This window comes from Panthera tigris, chromosome B4 (assembly GCF_018350195.1).
Source record: "Panthera tigris isolate Pti1 chromosome B4, P.tigris_Pti1_mat1.1, whole genome shotgun sequence".
In the NCBI taxonomy this organism is placed as follows: Eukaryota; Metazoa; Chordata; class Mammalia; order Carnivora; family Felidae; genus Panthera; species Panthera tigris.
Window position 1 is genome coordinate 52,867,271 of NC_056666.1, and position 24,040 is coordinate 52,891,310.

The 24,040-nt window shown below is 39.1% G+C and overlaps 1 long non-coding RNA gene across 1 annotated transcript in view; it reads right to left on the reverse strand.

Annotated features, from left to right (window-relative positions):
• Window positions 1-22,401, reverse strand: part of LOC122240162 — a 34,679-nt gene extending 12,278 nt beyond the window's left edge. Inside the window, exons 1-2 of the long non-coding RNA XR_006219522.1 lie at window positions 22,256-22,401; window positions 1,521-1,604 (exon numbers count right to left, since the gene is read on the reverse strand). This is a non-coding gene — a long non-coding RNA (uncharacterized LOC122240162). The remainder of the gene's footprint in view (window positions 1-1,520; window positions 1,605-22,255) is intronic.
• Window positions 22,402-24,040: the final 1,639 nt, after the last annotated feature.

Genomic DNA, 24,040 nt, shown 5'->3' on the forward strand with positions numbered 1-24,040 from the left:
GTCGCACTTCATGCTTTCCCCAAAAAGTGTTTATATACATACAGCATGTCATTTGAAGTTCAAGATCACGTGTGAAACATTGAGAAGAGTGCCTGGCACAGAGCTAGCAGTGAATAATGCTACTTGTTATTATCCAGCAGTGCCTCCAGTTCAATACATCTGAACTATACTCCTCACTCATTCCCTCACTTCTCCAATCTCTTTCTGCTTTTTCTCACCTGACCTGGTGAATGGCATAACCTACTCACTCTAGCCTGCAACCTGGAAGACGTCAGTGGCTGTGTCTTACCTTTCAACCTAACCACCATCTTCTGCTCGAAATTCTCGATGGCAGTGCATTGGCTTGGGTGCTCATGATATTTTGCCCAAACTCTTGCTATTGCCTTTCTCTTAACCTAAAAGAATCCCCATCCCTGAACCCTTACAATTCAATTGCTACACAGCTGGGGGAAGTGATCTAGTCACGTTGGCTGCCTACATAACCTTAAATATTCTCCTGGTTTTAGCATAAGACTCAAGAACTCTCACCCCTACCTCTTTCTTGTCACTTCTCACCAGCCCAACCATATCCTTCTATAATTCATTCCCTCCATCCTCGGTTACATGTAGTTCTCAGAACACCCTATGTTCTGTTAAGTTTTTCCTTCTTTGCACAGCCTACTTCATCTGAAAAGAATACTCCTTCCTCCTTCTAGGTCTGGAAATCCTGTTTTGATTTTTCAAGACTTGGGCCAGGCATCCATTCTCGGTAATGCTTACTCTGATGATCTTCTCTAGGCACCTACTCCTCTGAGGCCTGGACCCATATTGCTGGGTTATTTCCACCGTGGCCTTTGTTCGTTTTCACCATGATTCACTTGTTTAATATATATTTATTTATTTTTATTTATTTATTTTTTAATGTCTATTTTTAAGACAGAGAGAGAGAGAGAGAGAGAGAGAGCATAAGCAGGGCAGGGGCAGAGAGGGAGACACAGAATCTGAAGAAGACTCCAGGCTCTGAGCTGTCAGCACAGCACAGAGCCCAATGTGGGGCTTGAACTCACAAACCATGAGATCATGACCTGAGCCACCCAAGTGCCCCTTGTTTGTTATTTATTAACGGCTGAATTTCAAAGATAAAAGACACAATCCAAGCTCTTAATTTGCATAACAATCCAAGTGGGAGAAAACTAAACAATTGCCATAACTGACATACCAAAAAGTTGGCTTTTAAAATGCTGATTCAGGGGGGCTTGGGTGACTGAGTAGGCATCCAAATTTGGCTCAGGTCATGATCTCACGGTGTATAGTTGGAGTTTGAGCCCTGCGTTGGGCTCTGTGCTGACAACTCAGAGCCTGGAGCCTGCTTCAGATTCTGTGTCTCCCTCTCTCTCTGCCCAGCCCCCGCCCTCTCTCTCTCTCAAACATGAATAAACATTTAAAAAAAAAATTTAGTGCTTATTGAGTGCTCTTTTCCTGCCCTGCCCAACTTCCCCACCCTGCCTTCTTTACTTGGAGTCTCCATTTCAAAAACTTACTTTTCTCTCTTCCTTCAAGGCCAGCATAATATTTTGATGTTCTTTATGAAGTTCACCCCCACTTTGAACAGGATGGGCCAGATTCTGCAAAGGGAAGTGAAATCAATGGATGTTTCCCTTCTGAACTTTACCTGCTCTGTAGCTGGCTCATGGCTCTAAACTCGGGAGGCATTCTGAGTACTTTTGTCTCATTTTTAGTTTTCATGCACACCTGTGCATCACTATTTCTTCTCTAGACCTAAATTAGTGACTGGATTTTCTTTTTTTCCCTCTCTTCTTTTCTCCCTTTCTTCCTTCTCTGTTTCCATCTGTCAGTAAATACAGTCTGCATACAGTCTACCATGCATTCTATTCATTGCTATCCTAGAGTGGTAAATAAGACAGATAACAGTTCTGATTCCCATGGAGCTCTAAGAATCTACCAAGGGACAAATAGGAAGTAAAAAGTATGTAAGTATGTATGTATGTATGTATGTATGTATTTATTTAAATTATTTCATTATAATACTGATAAAAAGAACAAAAGAGAAGACTGTTTTTGTGCTAATGAGGTTCTTAGAGATTTAAAGCATGGGGCAGCATTTGGATGAGAGGTAGTTTATGGTCTATTCTCTAAGAGTGTGGCTGCCCTCAGGTGCATGGTGGTAAAGGGAACTCTCATCTTTACTTTCCCCAAAACACTACTCAATTTGTAGTGTTCGTTGGAGGGGGGGTGGCATGGAGGGAAGGCAATATGATTAGACTAAATAATATTTAGGTAGTAAAGTCCTAGCAATGTGCCCCCAGCATGCACACATGTGAATAAAAGCAAAGTGGCTTCAAGAATTTTCACTTGTCATATATTAATGCTCTATTTAAACTGCAGAGTTGATTTAATGAGAATTCCTGATATATATTCTGTCAGTTGTAAATAGATACCACCAGTTTTCTAAGGAGGAGCATTGCCTTACTTCTAGTGCTTCTGTCCTGTGGCCACACCATGGTTGGGGTAGTTTCGTGTATTGTAAGCATACTTTTAATTTGCATATGAGAATTGTTTGCTAATTTCTTGGGAAGGCAAAAAAAATGAAAAGGGTCATGAGGATAAGCTCTGGAGTCACATGGCACAGTTCTTTGCTGGATTTAGAATCTTGAACAACTAATTTAACACTCTGTGTTACAATCTCTTCATGTGTACAGTGAGATAAAATGAATAATATAGGTTTGTTGTAAGGATTAAATACGTAGGTAATACACAAAGTACTTTGGCATAGTACCTGCTAGGTAGAAGGTGTTCAGTAAATGCTAGGTAAACATTCTTAGAGACTAATTTTGATTCCAAAGGTGAAAATTAAATCGTTCAGTTATGCATTGAGAAGGAGACAGAGTAACAAATTTGGTAGTAGTATCTTAATGACCTTCTAACACAGTGTGATTGACAGAATAATGTCCCCGCAACCTCCAAAGGTGTCCAGGTCCTAATCCCTGTAGCTGTGAATATATTATCTTACACTGCAAAGAGGGCTTTGCAGATGTGATTAAGAATCGTGAGATAGGAAAATTACTCTGGATTATACAGGGGGTCCAATGTAATCTCACGTGTTTTTATAAGATGGAGGCAGGAGGGTCAGAGTGAAGAGAAGGACATGTGATGAGGGAAGAAACAGAGGTTGGAGAGATGTGAGTGCTTGAAGGAGGCCACGAACCAAGGAATGCAGGCAGCCTCTAGAAGCTGGAAAAGACAAGGAAAGGGATTCATTCTCTCCTAGAGATTTCAGAAAGAACCAGCCCTATTGACACCTTGACTTTAGCTCAGTGTGAACAATTTTGGACTTCTGACATCCAGAACTGTAAGATAATTAATTTGTGTGGTTTTATGCCAAATAATTTGTGGTAATTTATTATAGCAGTGATAGGGAACAACCACACATAGATTGGCCTAAATTGTTTCTTTTTTCTTTTTCAGGCAAAGCAAATTTCTAAATTTAAAAATGGAAAGCTATATTTCAACATATAAATATGTATTGCATATACTTTTCAAAGAAAACACAGTTATTGTTGGTTTTCATCACGTGAACAATTGAGAAATTTTTCTGCCTTAACTCTGAGGTTAGACCTAGATAAACACGTTATGCCCTCTTCCTTGCTTATCTTTCAACTTGGTGTTATTTAGCTGGCAGGTACTAGTAGTTGTTAAGGATTACAAATTACAAATATATATATATATATATATATATATATAATATACTGTGCTATATGTATATATTATACATAATATATAATATATTATACATATAATAAATATATAATATATATTATTACACATTATTAATAAATAATTAATTATTAATATATTATATATTATATATTATTTAGCTGGCAGGGACTAGTAGTTGTTAAGGATTACAAATTACAAATATATATATATAATACTGTGCTATATATTATATATATTATATGATACATAATATATATCATATTATTATATTATATTATTAATGATTATTAATATATTATTTATTACATATTAATATATAATATATAATAATTACTGTGATAATATTAAGTGTAAATTTTCCTCAACACTTCTTTAAGAAAATAGCTAAAGATTGCTGAGGAAGATGGCGGCGTAGGAGGACGCTGGGCTCACCGCAAGTCCTGCTGATCACTTAGATTCCACCTACACCTGCCTAAATAACCCAGAAAACCGTCAGAGGATTAGCAGAACGGAGTCTCCGGAGCCAAGCGCAGACGAGAGGCCCACGGAAGAGGGTAGGAAGGGCGGCGAGGCGGTGCGCGCTCCACGGACTGGCGGGAGGGAGCCGGGGCGGAGGGGCGGCTCGCCGGCCAAGCAGAGCCCCCGAGTCTGGCTGGCAAAAGCGGAGGGGCCTGACGGACTGTGTTCCGACAGCAAGCGGGACTTAGCGTCTGGGAGGTCATAAGTTAACAGCTCTGCTCAGAAAGCGGGAAGGCTGGAGGACAAAGGGAGGGAGAGTTGCTGAACCCCCGACGACAGAGCTCAGTTTGGTGGGGAACAAAGGCACTCGCTAGCACCATCTCCCCCGCCCATCCCCCAGCCAAAATCCCAAAGGGAACCAGTTCCTGCCAGGGAACTTGCTCCCTCCACGCAAACACCCAACTCTGTTCTTCTGAGGAGCCAAACCTCCCGCAGCAGATCTGACTCCCTCCCGCTGCCACAGGGCCCCTCCTGAAGTGGATCACCTAAGGAGAAGTGAGCTAAGCCTGCCCCTCCTACTCCCGTGCACCTTGCCTACCCACCCCAGCTAATACGCCAGATCCCCAGCACCACAAGCCTGGCAGTGTGCAAGTAGCCCAGACGGGCCACGCCACCCCACAGTGAATCCCGCCCCTAGGAGAGGGGAAGAGAAGGCACACACCAGTCTGACTTTGGCCCCAGCGGTGGGCTGGGGGCAGACATCAGGTCTGACTGCGGCCCCGCCCACCAACTCCAGTTATACACCACAGCACAGAGGAAGTCCCCTGCAGGTCCTCACCACTCCAGGGACTATCCAAAATGACCAAACGGAAGAATTCCCCTCAGAAGAATCTCCAGGAGATAACAACAGCTAATGAACTGATCAAAAAGGATTTAAATAATATAACAGAAAGTGAATTTAGAATAATAGTCATAAAATTAATCGCTGGGCTTGAAAACAGTATAGAGGACAGCAGAGAATCTCTTGCTACAGAGATCAAGGGACTAAGGAACAGTCACGAGGAGCTGAAAAATGCTTTAAACGAAATGCATAACAAAATGGAAACCACGACAGCTCGGCTTGAAGAGGCAGAGGAGAGAATATGTGAACTAGAAGATAAAGTTATGGAAAAAGAGGAAGCTGAGAAAAAGAGAGATAAAAAAATCCAGGAGTATGAGGGGAAAATTGGAGAACTAAGTGATACACTAAAAAGAAATAATATACACATAATTGGTATCCCAGAGGAGGAAGAGAGAGGGAAAGGTGCTGAAGGGGTACTTGAAGAAATTATAGCTGAGAACTTCCCTGAACTGGGGAAGGAAAAAGGCATTGAAATCCAAGAGGCACAGAGAACTCCCTTCAGACATAACTTGAATCGATCTTCTGCATGACATATCATAGTGAAACTGGCAAAATACAAGGATAAAGAGAAAATTCTGAAAGCAGCAAGGGATAAACGTGCCCTCACATATAAAGGGAGACCTATAAGACTCGTGACTGATCTCTCTTTTGAAACTTGGCAGGCCAGAAAGGACTGGCATGATATCTTCAGTGTGCTAAACAGAAAAAATATGCAGCCGAGAATCCTTTATCCAGCAAGTCTGTCATTTAGAATAGAAGGAGAGATAAAGGTCTTCTCAAACAAACAAAAACTGAAGGAATTTGTCACCACTAAACCAGCCCTACAAGAGATCCTAAGGGGGATCCTGTGAGACAAAGTACCAGACACATCACTACAAGCATAAAACATACAGACATCACAATGACTCTAAACCCGTATCTTTCTATAATAACACTGAATGTAAATGGATTAAATGCGCCAACCAAAAGACATAGGGTATCAGAATGGATAAAAAACAAGACCCATCTATTTGCTGTCTACAAGAGACTCATTTTAGACCTGAGGACACCTTTAGATTGAGAGTGAGGGGATGGAGAACTATTTATCATGCTACTGGAAGCCAAAAGAAAGCTGGAGTAGCCATACTTATATCAGACAAACTAGACTTTAAGTTAAAGGCTGTAACAAGAGATGAACAAGGGCATTATATAATAATTACAGGGTCTATCCATCAGGAAGAGCTAACAATTATAAATGTCTATGCGCCGAATACCGGAGCCCCCAAATATATAAAACAATTACTCATAAACATAAGCAACCTTATTGATAAGAATGTGGTAATTGCAGGGGACTTTAACACTCCACTTACAGAAATGGATAGATCATCTAGACACATGGTCAATAAAGAAACAAGGGCCCTGAATGATACATTGGATCAGATGGACTTGACAAATATATTTAGAACTCTGCATCCCAAAGCAACAGAATATACTTTCTTCTCGAGTGCACATGGAACATTCTCCAAGATAGATCATATACTGGGTCACAAAACAGCCCTTCATAAGTTTACAAGAATTGAAATTATACCATGCATACTTTCAGACCACAATACTATGAAGCTTGAAATCAACCACAGGAAAAAGTCTGGAAAACCTCCAAAAGCGTGGAGGTTAAAGAACACCCTACTAACGAATGAGTGGGTCAACCAGGCAATTAGAGAAGAAATTTAAAAATATATGGAAACAAACGAAAATGAAAATACAACAATCCAAACGCTTTGGGATGCAGCGAAGGCAGTCCTGAGAGGAAAATACATTGCAATTCGGGCCTATGTCAAGAAACAAGAAAAATCCCAAATACAAAATCTAACAGCACACCTAAAGGAAATAGAAGCAGAACAGCAAAGGCAGCCTAAACCCAGGAGAAGAAGAGAAATAATAAAGATCAGAGCAGAAATAAACAATATAGAATCTAAAAAAAACTGTAGAGCAGATCAACGAAACCAAGAGTTGGTTCTTTGAAAAAATAAACAAAATTGACAAACCTCTAGCCAGGCTTCTCAAAAAGAAAAGGGAGATGACCCAAATAGATAAAATCATGAATGAAAATGGAATTATTACAACCAATCCCTCAGAGATACAAACAATTATCAAGGAATACTATGAAAAATTATATGCCAACAAATTGGACAACCTGGAAGAAATGGACAAATTCCTAAACACCCACACTCTTCCAAAACTCAATCAGGAGGAAATAGAAAGCTTGAACAGACCCATAACCAGCGAAGAAATTGAATTGGTTATCAAAAATCTCCCAACAAATAAGAGTCCAGGACCAGATGGCTTCCCAGGGGAGTTCTACCAGACGTTTAAAGCAGAGAAATACCTATCCTTCTCAAGCTATTCCAAGAAATAGAAAGGGAAGGAAAACTTCCAGACTCATTCTATGAAGCCAGTATTACTTTGGTTCCTAAACCAGACAGAGACCCAGTAAAAAAAGAGAACTACAGGCCAATATCCCTGATGAATATGGATGCAAAAATTCTCAATAAGATACTAGCAAATCGAATTCAACGGCATATAAAAAGAATTATTCACCATGATCAAGTGGGATTCATTCCTGGGATGCAGGGCTGGTTCAACATTCGCAAATCAATCAACGTGATACATCACATTAACAAAAAAAAAGAGAAGAACCATATGATCCTGTCAATCGATGCAGAAAAGGCCTTTGACAAAATCCAGCACCCTTTCTTAATAAAAACCCTTGAGAAAGTCGGGATAGGAGGAACATACTTAAACATCATAAAAGCCATTTATGAAAAGCCCACAGCTAACATCATCCTCAATGGGGAAAAACTGAGAGCTTTTTCCCTGAGATCAGGAACACGACAGGGATGCCCACTCTCACCACTGTTGTTTAATATAGTGTTGGAAGTTCTAGCATCAGCAATCAGACAACAAAAGGAAATCAAAGGCATTCAAATTGGCAAAGATGAAGTCAAGCTTTCGCTTTTTGCAGATGACATGATATTATATATGGAAAATCCGATAGACTCCACCAAAAGTCTGCTAGAACTGATACATGAATTCAGCAAAGTTGCAGGATACAAAACCAATGTACAGAAATCAGTTGCATTCTTATACACTAACAATGAAGCAACAGAAAGACAAATAAAGAAACTGATCCCATTCACAATTGCACCAAGAAGCATAAAATACCTAGGAATAAATCTAACCAAAGATGTACAAGATCTGTATGCTGAAAACTATAGAAAGCTTATGCAGGTAATTGAAGAAGATTTAAAGAAATGGAAAGACATTCCCTGCTCATGGATTGGAAGAATAAATATTGTCAAAATGTCAATACTACCCAAAGCTATCTACACATTCAATGCAATCCCAATCAAAATTGTACCAGCATTCTTCTCGAAACTAGAACAAGCAATCCTAAAATTCATATGGAACCACAAAAGGCCCCGAATAGCGAAAGTAATTTTGAAGAAGAACAGGAGGCATCACAATCCCAGACTTTAGCCTCTACTACAAAGCTGTCATCATCAAGACAGCATGGTATTGGCACAAAAACAGACACATAGACCAATGGAATAAAATAGAAACCCCAGAACTAGACCCACAAACGTATGGCCAACTCATCTTTGACAAAGCAGGAAAGAACATCCAATGGAAAAAAGACAGTCTCTTTAACAAATGGTGCTGGGAGAACTGGACAGCAACATGCAGAAGGTTGAAACTAGACCACTTTCGCACACCATTCACAAAAATAAACTCAAAATGGATGAAGGACCTGAATGTGAGACAGGAAACCATCAAAACCCTAGAGGAGAAAGCAGGAAAAGACCTCTCTGACCTCAGCCGTAGCAATCTCTTACTCGACACATCCCCAAAGTCAAGGGAATTAAAAGCAAAAATGAATTACTGGGAACTTATGAAGATAAAAAGCTTCTGCACAGCAAAGGAAACAACCAACAAAACTAAAAGGCAACTAACGGAATGGGAAAAGATATTTGCAAATGACATATGGGACAAAGGGCTAGTATCCAAAATCTATAAAGAGCTCACCAAACTCCACACCCGAAAAACAAATAACCCAGTGAAGAAATGGGCAGAAAATATGAATAGACACTTCTCTAAAGAAGACATCCGGATGGCCAACAGGCACATGAAAAGATGTTCAACGTCGCTCCTTATCAGGGAAACACAAATCAAAACCACACTCAGATATCACCTCACGCCAGTGCGAGTGGCCAAAATGAACAAATCAGGAGACTATAGATGCTGGCGAGGATGTGGAGAAACGGGAACCCTCTTGCACTGTTGGTGGGAATGCAAATTGGTGCAGCCGCTCTGGAAAGCAATGTGGAGGTTCCTCAGAAAATTAAAAATAGACCTACCCTAGTGACCCAGCAGTAGCACTGCTAGGAATTTACCCAAGGGATACAGGAGTACTGATGCAGAGGGGCACTTGTACCCCAATGTTTATAGCAGCGCTCTCAACAATAGCCAAATTATGGAAAGAGCCTAAATGTCCATCAACTGATGAATGGATAAAGAAATTGTGGTTTATATATACAATGGAATACTATGTGGCAATGAGAAAGAATGAAATATGGCCTTTTGTAGCAACGTGGGTGGAACTGGAGAGTGTGATGCTAAGTGAAATAAGCCATACAGAGAAAGACAGATACCATATGGTTTCACTCTTATGTGGATCCTGAGAAACTTAACAGAAACCCATGGGGGAGGGGAAGGAAAAAAAAAAAAGAGGTTAGAGTGGGCGAGAGCCAAAGCATAAGAGACTGTTAAAAACTGAGAACAAACTGAGGGTTGATGGGGGGTGGGAGGGAGGGGAGGGTGGGGGATGGGTATTGAGGAGGGCACCTTTTGGGATGAGCACTGGGTGTTGTATGGAAACCAGTTTGACAATAAATTTCATATATTGGGAAAAAAAAAAGAAAATAGCTAAAACTTCTCTCTGTTTTTAAAGTCCTGTTTTTTAAATTTGATTGTGCCTCTCTCTTCTGATTTAATGCTTATTATATTCAAGGTACAGTCTTTCAAAAGAAATAATTTCTGAGGATGAATATTTGTGTTATAAAATAAACAGTACAGGGTTTCTTGAAATAGAACCTCCCTTAGTGCATTTCTAAATGTTTCAGCTTTATAGATGTGTGATTTATACACACAGCTGTTCTTGAGCACAGGTGTTGTACAAAGGAAGAGTATCTGTGTGTATCTAGTGTCTGTAACTGGGCATGTTTCCATATATCTACCATGGTTTATGCACTTAAAAACATGCCATTTAAAAAGTAGAACACTTTTCTGGGTTTATTTTATTTCAGGAGGCTAGGGGCGCCTGGGTGGCTCAGTCAGTTGAGTGTCTGACTCTTGGTTTGAGCTCAGGTTATGATCCCAGAGTCATGGGATTGAGCCCTGCGTCAGGCTCTGCGCTGAGCATGGGACCTGCTTGAGATTCTCTCTCTTTCTCTTTCTCTCTCCCTCTGCCCCTCTGTCCCACTCTCTCTAAAATAAAAAGAAAAAAGAAGGCTAAAACTTACTGTGTTGAGGTATCAAATGGTTACTCATACTTCCTTCTGTCTCATGTACCTTTCTTCATACTCATGGGATAAATTGAAAGTGATGTTTCCAGACAAAGACAGACAGACAGACAGAAAGAAAGAAAGAAAGAAAGAAAGAAAGAAAGAAAAGGAAAGAGAGAGAAAAGGAGAGAGAGAAGCTTGAGTCTATTAGTAAAATGAATTTTGCCTTTAATTGTTTGTTTAAAAGAAAATAAAACGGGCCATCCTCTCTAAAAGATGCTGCATAATGCCCCCAACATACTACAGTAGAATAACAAAAATCTAAAGATGAACTTATACATCCCCCTGATTTTTTAAAACGTGTACTCTAGCTTGAGGAGTAACCTGAATGAGGTACACTGATTCTTGAGAATGTGTATATGTGTATTTCTAAATTTTTCATCTTTCTCTAGTTCTTTAGTATTTCCAATGCACAGGGCCTATGGTAATGCCCCAGACAAACTGCACAACTGCTCCATGTTTCCCACAGCAGGGACTTGTCAGGGCTGGAGAGAGACTGCCTGGCGCACGCCAGCTCAAACATGGACATTTCCTCTTTCTGTTTTCCTGCTCCCAAAGGCCAGCCAATCCAGGGTGAAAACCCTCAGCCCTGGCACGTGTGATTGAGAGTCTCCATACAAACGATGATGCTTTCATTCCAGTGCCTCTGCAGGTGATAGAAAGTAAGCTGCCTTCTCTCCAGGAGAGGGCTGCCGGCAATATGTTCACACGTGCTTTTCTTTTAGAAAGAAAACTATTCATCAATGCAGGGCCGTGTTTAGAAAAACTGTTAGTCAGCTACTCTTAAAAGCAGTGCTTATTAAGTTGTAAACCACAGTCAGAGAGTAAAGAGGACTCTGGGGATGGCTCCCTTTGTGGATTCCATACATAGTACGTCTCATAAAATTAGAGGTTCTTCCACTTTCAACTTCTCCTTCACTTATGATCTTCTGTCCCCAAGTGTTTAAAGCTTTCTGATAGGAAAACTTAATAACTTAATACCAGCTTCAAGGGGGAAATCTACAAGTCATGGGTAGTTGTTTTCTTTTTATACACTTAACAATCCTTATAAATATTATGGTAAGTGTAAAATGGGCAAAGAAGATCTTATGTGTGTATTAGCTTTTTGTTGCTACATAATAAATTATCACATACTTGATGGCTTCATATAGTATTCATTTATAATCTCACAGTTTGTAGATTGGAAGTCCAGCACCATGTGACTGAATTCTCTGCTGAAGGCATCACAAAGCTAACATCAGTGTGTCAGTTGGCCTGAGTACTCATCTGAAAGCCATAGAAAAAAATTCTCTTCCAAGCTCATTTGGGTTGCTGGCAGGATCCAGTTCCTTGTGGCACATGACTGAGGTTCCCATTTTGTTTCTGGCTCTTGGCTGGAGATGACTTTCAGCAACCAGAGGACATGTTCAAATCTTTTTCACATGGCCCCATCAATTTTTTTTTTCAATTTTTTAAAATGTTTATTTATTTTTGAGAAAGAGAGAGAGCACGTGCGTGTGAGAGGGAGAGACAGAGAGGGAGACACAGAATCCAAAGTAGGCTCCAGGCTCTGAGCTATCAGCACAGAGCCAGATGCAGGGCTCAAACTCATGGACCATGAAATCATGATCTGAGCTGAAGTTTGACACTTAACTGACTGAGCCACCCAGGTGCCCAGCCCTATTCATCTTTAAGTCAGTAATGGCATGTCAGATCCTTCTTATAACTTCAAGTCTCTGGACTTCCCCTTCTGCTACCAGCTGGAGAAAAACTTCCACACTTAAAAGGCTTCATGTAATTAGGATAGACCAATCTGGATAATCTTCCTATCTTAAAATCAACTTATTAGTAACCTTAATAACATCTGCAAAAACCCTGTTGCCAGGTAACATAACATGATCATAGGAATAACCTCAGGGGGTGGAAATCATGATAGCTATCTTACAATTCTGCCTATTACAGTGGATGTTCTATTTCAATCACCCTTCCTGGTTATCACCACCTATAATTGTTTTCAAACTGTGATACAATTCTCTAAGTTCTAGCACACTAATAACAATGCAAGTGATACTTACCCATGGAAATACAAGTGAAATGTGCTGCTACAATGCAAGGGATTGTTGCCCCATGGATAGACTACTTTTGCATCTGTTTATACATTCATTTTAGCATTCCCTGTTGCGTATATATGTATGGTTCTTTAAACTCACCTTTGAATTACTTGGAACATCTTTCTAGTCCCCTCATTAAATAATGGATTAAATAAAATATTTAACTTGTGTTCATTTTATATTTCTGTGTATGATTTGACTTTAAAAAAATTGATCCTTTAACAATATTTGTTATATGTAAGTTACTATAGTGTTCATCAGTACACAGAAATAACAATCTTAGGTAAGGTCATAAGAAGCTTGGTCTTTAAATAATTGAAAAGTTTCCTAGAAAGGAAGGAGCATAGTTGAGTGGAAAAGACATTATTGTTTTAAGTGAAATTTTAGGCTAATACCTTATAGAAGATATGGAAAGATGTCTCAGTTTCAACAACTTTATAAGTAATTTTTTTTTTTTGGTTAAAGGGTAATAGTGAGTATGTATATTTAGTAATAGTAACACAAGAAGGATTTCCTTGAGCTTTCCCAAAATGAAGGAAAGCCACGAGTAGATAGGTTTACTGACCAAGGGTCCAGAGAAGTAGAAGCATTGATTTTAACTGGCCCTGAGTTAAGTGTTCCTGAGAACATGAATGAATCATTCATGAAGCTGTCAACTTGTACTCCATCTTATAATTTACAGCTTTGTGGATCAGTAGCCAATATTCGATCATTATCACAAAATTTGTAATTGCACTTGATTTGGTAATTATTACATGAACACTGCTGTTTGCCTTCAACTTTATCATTAGGTACAGATCTTTCTCTTACAATGAGGTTACTTCCCAGTAAGCCCATTATCAAAAATATCATTAAATCAGGGCACCTGGGGGGCTTAGTTGGTTAAGCATCAGACTCTTGATTTCAGTTCAGGTCATGGTCTCAGGGTTTGTGAGTTTTAACCCCACATTGGGCTCTGTGCTGACAGTGTGGAGCCTGCTTGGGATTCTTTCCCTTTCTCTCTCTCTCTCTCTTTCTCTGCCCCTCCCCCACTTGCATTCTCTCAAAATAAGTAAATGAACTTAAAAATATATGTATCATTAAATCAAAAATGCATTTAATATTCCTAACCTACTGAACATCATTGCTTTGTCTAGCCTACCTTGTACCTACTCAGAACATTTCATCATTGTGAAGGAAATCTCCCACAAGTCTATAATACAAATTTATTTTATCCACTTCAGGATGATGAAGAGTTTTATCCTACAGTTGAGTGAAATCATCCAAAATAAAGCCTATTTTATCATGAAAGTATTGAATAGCTCATGTAATTTATGGCATCCTGTATTGAATGTGAAAAACAGAATGCCTGTATGGGAACACAATGGGTGTAAGTGCATCAGTTGTTAACCCTTGTGATTATATGGCTGACTGAGAGCAGTGCTTCACTGCCACTGCCCAGCATCAATAGAGAGTATTATATTACAGATCACTAGCTCAGGAAAAGATCAAATTCAAAATTCAAGGTACAGTTTTTACCGAATGCGTATTACTTTCACACAATCATAAAGTAGAAAAATTGTAAGTTGAAGCTATGTAAGTCAAGAACTGTCTGTAGTATCTAATTTAGAGTGCCCTAGCATAAATCAGGTAACTAGTATGCTTTATACTTTATAAAGCAAATATAAGTACTCATCTTAAACAGAATTTTAAAACAACCTAATTTTAAATCAACAGAATTAAAACAGAATTTTAAATCAACAATCCATGGATGAATGGATAAAGGAAATGTACACACATACGCGCGCGCACACACACACACACACACACACACACACACACACTGGGATATTATTCGGCCATAAAGAAACAAGTAAATCTTGCCATTTGCTACAACATGGATGGACCTTGAGGGCATTATGCTAAGTGAAATAAGACAATAAAGGACAAATACCAAATGTATCACTTATCTGCAAAACCTGAAAACAAGAACCAAAATCTAAACTCATAAATACAATAGATTGGTGGTTGCCAGAGGCAGGGTGGGGGTGGGCAAAATGGTTGAAGGTGGTCAAAAGGTACAAACTCCTAAGTCATAGGAATGTAGTATGTAATGTACAGCATGGCAACTATAGTTAATAATACTGTATTGTATGTTTGAAAGTTGCTAAAAGCGTGGACCTGAAAAGTTTTCATCACAAGAAAAATAAATTGTAATGATGTGTGGTAATGGATGTCAACTAGACTTATGTGATAATAATTTTTGGTATATATAAATATGAAATCATTATGTTGTATACCTGAAACTAACATGATGTTATATGTCAATTATATCTCAATAGAAAAAAAAATTTAAAAGAATGGGTCTATCAATTGACTTGACTGGTATATCTTTATGTATCCCTGAAAGATATCTAGATCTGTCACACAATTGATTATACTTCGCAATTATGACAGGCCAGGCATTCTGAACTTGAGTTTTGCACAAACACTTTGCTCCATTTGTTTCAAAATATCACATATTATAATGAACTTCAATGATAAAACATAGAAAAGTTTTTGTGTTTGTATGCTAAACAGTACCCCAAATTGGCATTTTAGTTTGCTAAAAATAATCTCTAAATAGGTAATATTACTATAAATGCTCTTTACACAAAAGAGTGAAACTGTAACTATGAAAGGAAAAGAAAGATAGCTAAATTTGCTTTACTTTGTTTCTAAAACTTTATATTCTGTTGTTAGATGCAGGAAGTAATACACCAGATGTTTTCTGGAAAGTTTGTTTTAAGAAAACAAACGTCTTAAATTAGCATCAATGAACAGTAACTTATTCAGTAAGAGTAGCTTACTTAAAAGCTTCGTGAACTTCAGAAGGAAAGCATAAGGCTATACTTGGCCATCATCCTTACTGAGAAAAAATAATTCTCATAGGAAGCATCTTACCATGACTCACAGTTTTGCATCCATGAGAAAGGAGGAAGAGGCTAATGCTGAAATCAGTATTAAATGCGTAAAATAAATCTATATTATAGATGTGTGGGGGATTTCCTTCAGCATGATGAATAATTAGTCATTTCTAGATTCAGTGAGTAGCAATTTCACCTTTAACCCCTCTCACTGGTGCTTTTTATTTATTTATTTTGAGAGAGAGAGGTGGGGGGGGGGAGCATGTGCAAGTAGGGGAAAGGCAGAGAGAAAGGGAGAAAGAGAATCCCAAGCAGACCCCACACTGTCAGTGCAGAGCCCAACACGGGGTTCCATTCCACGAAACGTTAGATCATGACCTGAGCTGAAATCAAGAGTCTGTTGCTTAACTGACTGAATACCCAGGCACCCCTCACTGTGCAGTTTTTTAATACAGGCATTTGGCCAAGTAAGATCAAGCTGTTGTGCTACAATCATGAAGTATAAAGTACTGCTTTTAGACTTTACAAGTAGAATACTTCTATTTAAGTAAACTGTATAGATTGTGTTTATTTGTACTACTCTAACACAGACCCTTGAGACAGTGTCACTTTTAAAAGTGACCTAGTATGGTGCAGAAAATATAAATAAGTCCAAGGAACAAATAAAAGTGAATACGCATATTCCAAAAAATCAATGACAACTTGCTGGAAAAGTTTTTACAAATATCTAAAGCTGTGGTAAGATAGACTTGACAAGTAAATATTATACCTTTCCAGCATCATCTTCCAGTGTCTGTGAACACTGCCTTTGAGTGCAGCTCTCTCATGGTCACATCGAGCTGCACTTTGAATTTCTTGCCTTTGATGCATTCCTGATTTTATTGGTGCTTAAAGGCAAAGTTTGGGTTCTATTTATTTTAAATGCATTAGAGAAATATTTGCAGAATTACTGGATTTATAATAAATACCTCTCACAAACAGATATGTTAATAAACCAAGAAAACTACACCCTTATGGATTCACTTAGAAAATTGATAAAATTGCTTAGTTGATGATTCTTAAACATGAAATATTTTTTGAAGCTTTTAAAAAGTGTTAGTGGTTTTTTACACAAGGACAATCAAGTTTAAAATGAATGCCACTGTTCTGTTAGATTTCAACAAATGTAACCTTAGAAACGTGTTTAATTGTATATTACCAAATGAAAGCGGAAAACATATAGGCTATAGAGCTCTAGATATAGAGCTTTACAGGGCCAAAGTAAACAATTACAAGGGGAAGAATTTAGTGTATATACATGTGGACTACATTATGACAGGCAATTGTTGGACCAGGGTTTTTAACTAAATTGATATCACTACTCAACTCCGACTCTTTCCTTTGGCCAGCCCAGACTTCTCAAGTCCACCCTGGCCTCCAAAACAACATTCAAGTTCAGCTTTCTCCATGAGGTCTTTACAACTAATTAAAATTACCTTGATGTCTTCTCACCAATACAAAAGTCAGTATCATAAATGTTTCACTCGCATATGTACTGTGCTGTATTAGTTTCAAGGTGCGTGTATGTGTGTGTATGCGCACGTGTGTGTTTCTATGCACATATGAGTCTTGTCCCCCATGCAGGAGTTTGCACTTCTCCATGTGGGAAGCATGGCCTCGTGCCTTTTTATTTCCCATGGTGCCTAAAGTTATTAAGCATGAAATGGTTCCACTGTAAAACTCCAGGCTGCAGCCAAAGGGGTTTTTAATGGGGTACACAGGAAGTATACTAGAATCCACGTTTTTGCCTAGTGGGGGATTCATTTTCATCTTGGACCTAAGCTGGAATTTATTCTCCGAACCAAAAGCAGAATATACACCTCATCCTTGCAACTGCTCAGCAGAACACAGAAGCAGCAGACAAAGAACACTCAGAGAAGACAGAGAGTTGCCAGGCTGCTCAAATAGAGACAGAAGCCAGTCCTTGTATAATAAATACTAGCAGTGGCCAGTTAGCTGACAGCAAGGAGCGAAACAGCTTTCATATTGAACTACGTACAGTTTACAAAGACTCTATATTGAAATCTGAAAAGCAAGCAAAATGGAAACTGAGAATTTTCTACCAGCGGTAGGAATTTGATAAAATGACATGCTAATCCCAGTACAGAAGAGTTAGGGGTATAAAGAAAACAATATGGATGACAAATTGACAACACATAAAGAAAATTCATTTGTGCTGTACCTGAGTAGAGACATTTCACTAGTCTCACTGAGTTAATAATACAGAATTAGAAAAAGAATTTCAAACTCTACTCAATATTATTTCTAGTTTGTTATGTATACGTATCCTTAAATGGAAGTAAACTCTAATGCAATTCTTATTTAATACTTTTCTTCCTAGAGCCTTGAGATAAAGAAACCCTCTAGGTATCATTAATGATAGAAATCTGAACCTAGTCACTTGCAGACATGATTCTGGTCCCTGTATTGAATATACCAGGGCAGCATTCTTTATAGAGGATCTCTGTGAGAAAACTTACTCTCATCAGGTTTCAATACACTAACAGCTGGCTGGGCAAACATGTCTGTTCACTAAATTCTTGTGGATTTGTTTAACAACCCCAAAAATTGAGAATATAGGAATTTCTTCTTTTGAGCTCAGTTCTAACACAGGATAAAACTACCTAATCTATACACATTTAAAAGAAAAAGGCAGGGGTGCCTGGGTGGCTCAGTAGGTTAAGCATCCGACTTCAGCTCTGGTCATGATCTTGTGGTCCGTGGGTTCAAACCCCACATTAGGCTCTGTGCTGACAGCTCAGCTCTCTCTGACCCTCCCCTGCTCGCGCTCTCTCTCAAAAATAAATAAACATTAAAAGAGAAAAGAAAAAGACAGGGTGATGTTGGGTGCTTAATAACCTTGGAATTAAAAGAGAAAACGAGCTGGATCTTCATGAGCCTTAGAGGTGACATTTACTTTGGTCTGTTTACCTAGGCTCAGAGTTTGAAATCCCAGCCAAAATAATCTTGTCAGTCACCCAGAGATTGTGAATGTCAGGATGGCTAACTTGCATTTTCTAAACTCATAAGAGGCCAACTTTGTTAATTTACTATGTTATAACTTAGGACTCTTGGTCACAAGTGACAAAAACCCCAATGTCAAGCTCGCTTAAACACAAAAGGAAACGTATTGATTTAAATAACACAAGTAGTTTGGAGGTTTAGTTAGCTTGATGGTGAGATTCAAACAACATCAAAATTATCTGGTTTCCCTAGCTTGAGTTGATTTCCCTCCACATGTTGGATTCATTTGCAGACATGATCTCTCCTCTTGAGTAAAAATTTATTACTGCAGCTTCAGACTTTACATCAGACGTGGAAGGGAGAGCATCTCTCTCCCAATAATCCAGGATTTTGTTGTGGTGATTCCCACAAGGTCATACACCTATCTGTGTACCAATCACCAGACCAAAGGGATGGGATGTGCAAAGTTATGTTAGCCAGTCCTGAAGCTGAAGGTGAGGTCCCACCTGATTGTGTAGCAGAGAGGGAGTGTTCGTTATTCCTCGAAGGGAAAGCTATGCATTATTAGAAAGTAAGAAGGATGCTGGGGGCTGGGGGAAATGTCATTTCATTATACAATAAAAAATACAACTGAACTAGCTGTTGACCTCAGCCTGAGAAGCACATTCTTTTTCCCTAAGCAAGCTAAAAATGTGGATACAAATTATCAGCATTTTTTTTAGTAGACAAAGAATTTGATTGAAGGAAGTTAGTTATGTGATTCAAATATTTTGTGACGACAACCTGTCCTATTCCTCTTCATGTTGATTGTATGTTCTTAAGTGCTCTAAGCATTAGTTGCTGGGGCCTTCCTGCAGTCCCATGTACCAGCTCCCACACCTGTCGTATGGAACTCTAGCTGGTTAAACAAACTCCGTTTTAAATTTGAGGCAGCCAGTTCCCAGCAGAGATTCATTTTAGAACTCTAATACAAAACTCTAATGTCAGTCTGTTAGACTTTGGTGGATTCTACAGACTGGCACATTGCCTAGAGCATGATACTGATTTATTATTATTTTTCTTTCATTTTCTTGAAAATAATGTCTCTTCATTAAATATGTAACCTTAGGCAAATCATTTAATCTCTTTGGATCCCAGCTTTATCAATTGCAAATGAGATGAAATTCCATCCATCCTTTCCATATTCTTTATGACACTTTGTCACTAAAAGAGGTCATTAAATTGTCTCCTTTATTTTACATGTTGTGTATATTCATGTTATCCTTTTGCTAAGTTAGCACGTTAATATTAAATTCCAAATCTTAGTGGCTTGGAAAAAGAGAGGTTTATTTCTTACACATGGTACGTGTCAGCTGGGACTCTGCTCCTTATCATCCTCATTGAAAAACAAGGCTGGAGGAGAAGTCTGTACCCAGGAAATGTCAGTTTGATGGCAAAGGGATAGTAACTGGTGGAGCCCATGCCCTGTATAGATCACTTCTGCTCATGTTCCATTGACCAAAGCAAGTCACGTGACTAAGGAAGTATTGTGGTAGGAGGTGAACCAGGCTCAGAAGGGAAAGCCTATGACAAAGAGCTGAAATACATAATTCTCTCACAAGAAAGGATGACTCACTGCCCAAGTACATTAAAAACTTAAATTATATTGCCTTATATTACCTTATGTTGCTTTATTTTTAAATTTAAAAAAATTAATGTTTATTTATTTTTGAGAGAGAGAGAGAGAGAGAGAGAGAGACTGCACACAAGCAGGGAGGGGCAGAGAGACAGGGAGACACAGAATCGGAAGCAGGCTCCAGGCTCTGAGCTGTCAGCACAGAGCCTGATGCAGGGCTTGAACTCACGGACCGTGAGATCATGACCTGAGCCAAAGTCTGATGCCTAACCCACTGAGCCACCCAGGTGCCCCTATGTTGCCTTATTTTTAATATGAATTAGTAAGACACTTAAAAATATATTAGAACATTGTATAGCCCCATTTACAGTAAACTCAGTAGAGAGGCTGAGAATATGGGACTGCTCTGAGAAAAAAGAATGTCAAGTAGATGTTGCGGTGGTAATGAAACCTGTGGAGAAGAATAAAATAAGTATGAGCCCTGGGTTTGTGACTTGATCTTTACTCTGACTTCTCCTGGTTACCTTTCAAAATCTGAACTTCGGTGGCACAAATGATGATCCCTCAACAAACTGAATATCAAATATTCACCAAGTAAGTAATTGCTGCAAGATATAAGCGGATTTAGCACATATAAACATGATATGAAATTGCAGTATTGGTGTGGACATGAGGCTCTCTTTCCCCTGAAGGGATGCTGTGACATCCAAGTCAATGTAATGCAACAGCTCTCGAAGTGTGGTCCAGGAGACCACAGAGTCAGCAGTATTTAGGAATTTGTTAGAAATACAAAATTGGGGGCCCATCTTTCTACCCAGTGAATTGGAAGTCCTGGAGTTGAGATCCTGCCAAGCCCTCCAACTATTTCTGAAATTCACTAAAGTTTGGAAACCACTGGTCAGGGAGTATTCTTAAGCCTCTGGGACTTCAAACCTGAATAGGTGATAGCTTGGGTCTTGAGTGCTAATGGCACATCAGCACCTTTGCTTCCGTCTAATAGAATCTAGTGCTGTTTACAATCTTCATCTTCACCTGAAACAACGTAGCCTATATAGCCTAGTGTTCTAAAACTTCAACTAGATCGTTGACATGGATTAGTGTGAGAAATATTTCTATATCACCGCATATTTGCTTTAAAAATATGTTTTAGCTATTTGCCTCACTATGCCACTTTGACCAGTGTTATGTGATCTTGAAATAAAAAACCTTGTCTTATTTTAGGGTCTGCTTTGCCAAAAATATTTATGGCTTTCCCAGCTTTGCCAGGATAGGAAAGCTGCAGGGGTTTGGTTTATAGCAAGCCGACTAGTGTAGGTCAAGGAGGCCTGTGGAAAAATCTGAACTGTGCCTCTTTCCCAAACCAAAATCAGGCCATGATCCAAGAAAAGGGAAATAAACACTCAGGTGAAGAATTGTTCATTTCTTCTGGAATATTTAAAAGGTCTTTCCTAAGAAGGCTTGATTTAAGATCAGAGAAATAGGATTAAAAATAAAGTTTTAGTGGAAATTGGTGAGTTTAATATTTGGGATTGGATAATTAGATAGTGCTGGGTTCCTAGCCTGTTTGAAATCTTCAGATCATTTTGGGATAATTCCTTTTTAGCAAAGTATAGTTCCTTACTTATGTTAGCACAGATATATTACTGACTGAACCTCCCATTGTTATTCTGGTTAATGTTTCTGAATATACTTTGGGTACTTTTGTAGATTTCTTTAAAAAAACTTTTGTCTATTTTAGAAAACTATGTTATTTTTTTAAATAGAAGGATGACTTCTATAACTGAAAATTTTATGCTAAGATTTATGCTTTCTACTTGGAAGTGTTTACAGTTCATGCATTTAGATGCTTGCCTGACATTTTACTTAGTCATTGTAGTATTTTGCACAATTTCTTTCCTTTAGAAGAAGGTACTAGGGGGAGGACATAAAGATATGGTAATATATTGATAGTTAACATGAAAATGAAAAAAAAGGGTAAAGAATACCTTTTCAAGATCATATTAATAATCTGATTTTCCCAGGACATATCGGTCTGGAAGCTGACATGAATAGGGTGCTACAATGAAAGAATACAGGGAAAAATAATAACAATAAAAAATGTATTTCTAGCAACTGCCATCGCTGCTATAGCACCTCCTGGCATCCCTGTGTGTCTTTCTCTGTGCCATCCATCACATCGCTGGTGTTGACACTCCCTTTGTGACATCATTCACACTGCAACACAGCCTTGCCTTCATTTCAGTTTCAATAGCACTTACGATGAAGTAAAGACAAGTACCTTCTCACAATTAAACTCTACACGGGGCGCCTGGGTGGCGCAGTCGGTTAAGTGTCCGACTTCAGCCAGGTCACGATCTCGCGGTCCGTGAGTTCGAGCCCCGCGTCAGGCTCTGGGCTGATGGCTCGGAGCCTGGAGCCTGTTTCCGATTCTGTGTCTCCCTCTCTCTCTGCCCCTCCCCCGTTCATGCTCTGTCTCTCTCTGTCCCAAAAAAAAACAAAAAAACGTTGAAAAAAAAAAAAAAACTCTACAGATGTGTTCCTTCTTTTCCCACAGTAGCACTCTTTCCCCCTATTTGATTTACTGATCTAGTCTCTTACAGCCTCCTTCCCCAAAGAGTCTGGCACAGGTTTCCCGAGGGCTGTTCCAGGAGACAATTTGTGTGACACATTATTTTGCTTCTTTCTTCCCCTCTTGTTCCCAGTGTGTTCCAACTCAGATTCAAAAACAGTCCTACCAGGCATGAGCTTTTTTTGTTGCTTTTTTTTTTCAAATGTGTACAGTCCCTGAGAAGTAAAGAGTGCACCATTTTTGCCTAAATGCTTTTAAAAAACAATTTAGGAATGGGGTCCTGAGTTTAGGCCCTGTGTTGGGCTCCATGCTGGGCAAGGAGCCTACTTAATAAAATAAAATAAAAAAATAAAATAAAATAAAACATTTGCTATTTTTTAAATGTTTGTTTATTTACTTATTTTGAGAGAGAGAGAGAATATAAGTGGGGTAGGGACAGAGAGAGAGGGAGAGAGAATCCCAAGCAGGCTCCGCACTATCAGCACAGACCCCAATGCTGGGCTCGATCCCATGAACTGTGAGATCATGATCTGAGCTGAAATCAAGAGTCGGACACTTAACTGATGGAGCCACCCAGTCACCTCTAAAATACATTTTAAAAAAAGAAAATATCATTTATATAATTTCAATAGTCATTATAGGGCCCAGAGTAGGGGGTGTTGAGTTAGCTTGGGAGTAAAAGAATCACAAGGCTTTGTCATGGTCATCTCTTACTTGATTATTGGTGCCTATTATGGACTAAATGTTTGTGTTTCCCCACAATTCATATGTTGAAATCCTGACTCCCAATGTCATAGCATTAGGAGGTGAGACCTCTGGAAATGAATTAGGTCATAAGGGTAGAACACTCATAAATGGGATCACAGAGGGGCTTCTGGTTGGCTCAGTCAGTTAAGCATCTGACTTTGATTTCTGCTCAGGTCATGATCTCACAGTTCATGAGAAAGCCCCGAGCTGGGCTCTGGACTGACAATGTGGAGCCTACTTAGGATTCTCTCTCTCTCTTCTCTCTCCTCCCCTCCCCCTGCTCATTTGTTCTCTCTCTTTCTCAAAATAAATAAACCTAAAAAAATAATAACAAATGGGACCACAGAGAGACTGTGGGGAGCTCTCTCCACTCCTTTGCATGTGAGGACACAGGGAGAAGTCAGCCATCTGCAACCAGGAAGTGGTTCTCACTGGATACCCAATTGGCTAATGT